Source organism: Sylvia atricapilla, chromosome 4 (assembly GCF_009819655.1).
Source record: "Sylvia atricapilla isolate bSylAtr1 chromosome 4, bSylAtr1.pri, whole genome shotgun sequence".
NCBI classification, from domain to species: Eukaryota; Metazoa; Chordata; class Aves; order Passeriformes; family Sylviidae; genus Sylvia; species Sylvia atricapilla.
Window position 1 is genome coordinate 68,585,236 of NC_089143.1, and position 5,072 is coordinate 68,590,307.

General features: G+C 51.1%; 1 long non-coding RNA gene across 1 annotated transcript; it reads right to left on the reverse strand.

The window, feature by feature from the left end:
• Positions 1–327: 327 nt before the first annotated feature.
• On the reverse strand, positions 328–3,268 carry LOC136360724 (uncharacterized). The gene is made up of 2 exons (XR_010743502.1): positions 2,907–3,268; positions 328–1,707 (listed from the first exon to the last, which is right to left on the reverse strand). It is a non-coding gene; the product is annotated as an uncharacterized lncRNA (long non-coding RNA).
• Positions 3,269–5,072: the final 1,804 nt, after the last annotated feature.

Genomic DNA, 5,072 nt, shown 5'->3' on the forward strand with positions numbered 1-5,072 from the left:
ACTCGGCCATCACCCCCATCCTGCCCCCTCCTTTCAGAGACAGGGCCCCGCCCCGCCCAGCCCCCCTTCTGGGATTCCATGCTTCTATTGGGTTACTCTTGCTACTGGGAAAAAGTGTTTTTTTTAAATCAGTTTGTGCCTAAGCTCGCAGCTTGAAACAGGATTGTAGCCGAGTTACGGCAAACAACAACCTGTGCCCTCAGCCCACGGGCGCTACTGGCAACAAATCACATTAACAAAGTAACTCTTGAAAAGTAGTTTTTGGCTCCTTAGAGCAAGCCAAGCCCCACTTCCCCTCCCCCCCAAAAAAAGTCTCAAGATCTCATATTTATTTTTTTTTTTCATTAAGGGACTAGAAAACCACATAGCTAAAATTGTGAAGATGCACAGAGCAGGGAAATGGTGGGGAAAGAGGAAGAATAAAAAAGCAGAGGGAAACACAAATTAAATACAATAAAGTGTGACTGCAGAGCACGGAACTGTCGGGGCAAAGTCACTGTTCATTAAAAGCACAGTCTGCAACAAGCATGAAAAGGCAGAGCTCAAAACAAGAGCCTAAAGCCAAAACCTGCGAACCTGAGTTTTGGGGAGTGCATCAGCGCTGCCGTCACAGGAACAGTGTGGGGGGAAAGGCAGGAGGCTGAGCAGTCAGACCAAGGGGAAACCTCAGTGAGACTGAGCAGTTGGCATGCTGGAAGTTGACGTCTCCCTTACGTCTGTTATTAGTGATAAGAAAAGGTTTAACTGAATTAGGTGGAAGCCTCAAAAATACCTCACCTTCTCCTCTGAAGAAAGCCTCTGTTTGTTTTGCATCCAAGGACTCGTTTGAAGCTCATGAGTGAGCTTGCTCACATCTGCTGTGGAACCACACTTCAGGCTGCATTTCCTCTGCCCATCAGCCAGCCGTAACAGGATAAATAATGACTTGGAAATTATGGAAGGGACAAGAGGGGAATGGCACTTTTATTTCAAGCAGGAGAGCCAAGGGAGATCAAATAAATCAGTAGGGTACACCTGTTCAATGTCCCAACCAAAACCAGGATGTAAAGTCACAACCACTCCTGACTTCCAAAGCATCCAGTCATGCCTTTGCAGGCACCTTTAGTACTTCTCTTTAGCACCAAGGCCACGGAGGAGAGAGAAATCCAAGCTCCAGCTTCTCCTTTCAAAAGGGACCAGAGGCACTATTCTGGCTGAACACAACACCAAGACTACAATGCTCCTTCTTAGGAAAAACTAAAGCTCTTAAAATGCCAACAACACAGGACAATCTTCCTTTTGAACTGAAGAATATTGATGCAGCTCTGCAGAATGTGGCAATTTTGTCTTCAGCCAAACCATCCTTTGACAACCAGCTGAGAGTGCAGGAGCAGCAGACAAGGCAGCAGCAAACCCAGGTGTGTCCTCAGCTCCTCACTAACCTCTTGTAACCTTTCTGGACTGTTTTCAGATGCTTTGCTTAAATTAAAAAACCCTAACATCAACATATTTCTAACTTCAAAGAAATCTCTCATCAAATAATCTTTCTCACATATTCCACCTGAGGTTTTCCTTCAAAATAACCTGGTTTCCTTTCCAGGTCCATTTCAAAACTGTAGATCATCATCTCACAGGTACTCGTGGATATTCTTCCACCACAATTTGCTGCTTCTCTGCCAGGCTGACATGAAGTTATCGTTCAGTTCTTGTCCCATGCTTCCCAGTGACCTTGAGAAAAAAAAATACAATTCTTGCTTAGAATCATTGCCACAGGTTTGCTTCACTATTGGATTAATGTTCTGTAAATAACAGGGGATGGTCCTCAGCCTGTTGGGGTTGATTTGTCTGTTCTCTGTTCTGCCTTTTCAAACCCTCAAACTGCTCTTTGATACTCAGCACTTCTGCAGATCTACAATACAACAGCAGTTTCTCCAAAGGTGACGTGCCCCTGGCTCTGCACAGCTCCCACCCTTCAGCACGGGGATGGCAAAGGGAGCTGTGGTGACACTGACAGGGGGCCACACAAACGCTGAGGAACCTCAGGGCTGGGCTCTGCTGTTTGCAGGGAGCAAACAGCCAAGCATGGAATCTTTTCCTCTGCAAGGAGACAAACAGTGACAAAGAATTATGAAGAATTATGTTTGCAGGGAGCAAACAGCCAAGCATGGAATCTTTTCCTCTGCAAGGAGACAAACAGTGACAAAGAATTACGAAGCTGGGATACTCCAGGCCCCAAACCTGCCCAGTCTCCCCCTGCTGCACAGACCTGAGGCCAGAGAGGACATGAATCCACACCCGGCACAGCCTCAGAGAAGGCCCAGCTGCTCATTTCCAGCATGACCAAACAGCCAGTCCCAGAGCCCATCACGCCCTGCTCCCCCCTGCCCTGAATCAGCAACACCCGAGACATGTTGGCAGCCCTGGATTGACCAAATATCCACAAACCCATTCTGCCAATATCACATTTCTCTGCTCAGCCAAGACACACCAAGGAGGGGTGTCTCTATCTCCTGATCTCCGAACCGAGACCTCTTCACTCCACACCCCATTCAGCAAATACCAACTTAACCCTGAGCTAGGAAAGCAAAGACAAGAGATATTTCAAAAACATCACTGCCTTGATGCTGTCCAAATGCGGGACAAAGCCCTTCCCACCACCCTCTGGGCCTTTTCCCAGTCTGAGGAAGTCTGGAAACACACCCCCAAATCCAGGTCAGACAGACAGCAATGTTTTCTACCCGCCAAATGCCACAGCCCCAAACCTCGGGAGGCTGAGGATGCTCTGAACTGCAATTCACAGCCTCAGCGATGCCTGCACGGAAGAGCCGAGCGGTTTGTGGGCAGAAAAAAATAAAATCACCATTTCTAATAGTAAAATGTCAGTGGAAGTTACTGGCTGCTTACACTAGCAAGCTTCATATACTCACAGTTTTTCCAGAAGCAGCAATTTCAGGTTCCTTCTTTTTGGAGCCCAGCTCCAAACGGGAAACTTTGCATGGCTGCTCCTGAGAGAGACAAGTGGAACTTCAGGAGCTCAAGAAAGCGACTCCCTCTCCTGAGTCCCGGTTCACCTGCCCGAGCACCCGCGGTGTTCCGGCCCACCTCACTCCCTCTGCACGTCCGTGCTAATAAAAGAAACACCCAAGCTCTGTCTCCAGCCCCAGCCGCCTCTTCCCTCTGCTGCGCTGCCCCTTGCCGCGGGGCCGGGCGGGGACAAACTCCAGTGTTTGTTTCCTGAGGGAAAGCTCCGCCGGGCGGCCCCACAGCTACTCCCCGGCTCCGTGCCCGCGCTGGGAAAGCCTTCATGCGCCTCCAGCGAAATCCCCGCTGCCGTCCCGCTCTTCAGGGAGTCTTCCCGGGCCCCGCCGGGTCACCGGGCACAGCCCCGCGCTCCGGGCACGGCCGCCCCGGGAATCGCGGCGCGGCTCCTGCCCTGCAGTACCGGCTGATCCCCACAGAGCGGCAGCACTCCGCCTGGGAACGCCACAGCGCATGCGCGCCGCCGGGGCCCTGTCCCGCCTTTGGGTGCCACGTGACGCGGGGTGCCAGTCCCCACTCCGCATGCTCAGCGCTGTTTCCGCGTCGCCCTCAGCTATCACGTGACACACCGCGGTCCGTAGTCAGCGCGCGCTGCCCGCCGCACTCCCGCGCTCCGGCCTGCGGGTGTCGCCATGCACCTCGCGAGTCAGTGCGCATGCGCCGCCTCCTGCTGCAGTCCCGCCCGCGGCCGGCAGGCGGCAGCAGCGAGCCGCTGCCGAGTGTCCCGCGGTGTCACCTCGGTGTCCCCCGGCAGAGCGGGGCACACGGGGGGAAAACACCGCACCACCCGGGGCTGTCTCGAAAACTGGAAAGAAACTAAAATATTCCTCATGTTTTCAGCGCTCCCAGTACAGTCGGAGCACTGGAGAAATAAATCTGTGCCCTGTCTCCCAGGAAGAGCTCTTCTAGGTGAAAGCACTGGAGAATGCCAGTTCGCAGAGCGTATTTTCCCCTGCTGTAGGGACACGAGCGCAGGTAGACGCAGCTCTCAGCATTCTCCAAACTCAAGTCTGGGCTCCTTTACAAACTCTCTCTGCCATGTGGTTTTCTCCAGGAAAAATCAAAGAACTGCTCGTAGCAACTTGGAGAATAAATGATCACGAAGGGAAGTAAAGAATAAAATATTGCTGTAAGAGCCTTTGACATCTGTTGGACTGAACTTGGAAGGGACCATTAATTCCCTGCCGTGCAAATACACAACCACCTCGAACACAAAGCACAGACTGTCAGGTGGGATCTGACAGCACCACTTCGGAAAAGTCACTGAAACAAAAAATGGCAGTGAAGTTTGTCAATCCAACTCTGAAGCTGCCAAACCTGGAGCATCCCCAGCACTGCATCTGGCTGCTGTGGAACAGAAGGATACTCGCAGGGATGAGCTCCCACACTGCTCAGACACAGCTCTTGGAGCTCGTGTGTGGCTGGCAGTGACAGCAGCAAAGCCCCTGATGGCACAGCAGAGACACAAAGGCCAGCAATGCCCGCAGGAGGTGCAGGTTTACCTTCATCCCACCTTCCACTGCAGCCACATCCGGGGGGAAGTCTCAAGGGAGCATAGAAAATTGCAGGATGCAACAAAGTGCAGCATCTGTCACCCTGATCCTGTTGCAGCTCAGTGTTGGGGCCCAAACACCATATCCTATGGGTAAACATTGACCTGACCTGGGTCAGTGTTAAACACAGCCCTAATTCTGACCAAAAACACGGTCCCAGAGGTTTCCTGCCCAGGGCTGAGAGGAATCTGACATGATGTTAGTATAGAACCTTTGCTGAGAGCAGTCATCACACCACAGTCCTTCAGGCTTCAGAAGATTTTGTAGTGAGCAGTCCTAAATTCTAATCCTTAGTCTAAATTTCGAACAGGTTTTGTTAGAAAAATGGTGGACAGTATATCATATAAAAGAATTAAAAGACTCCACAGGGAATAACAGATTATTTTCTATGAATAGCAGAAGTTTGTTTTTCCCCTCATCTCTCGGGGAATGGAGGACCAAATCTTTGCATTGAGACAAAACAGAGTAGTTAACAGGGCTTAAACCTCTTGAACATTGTTG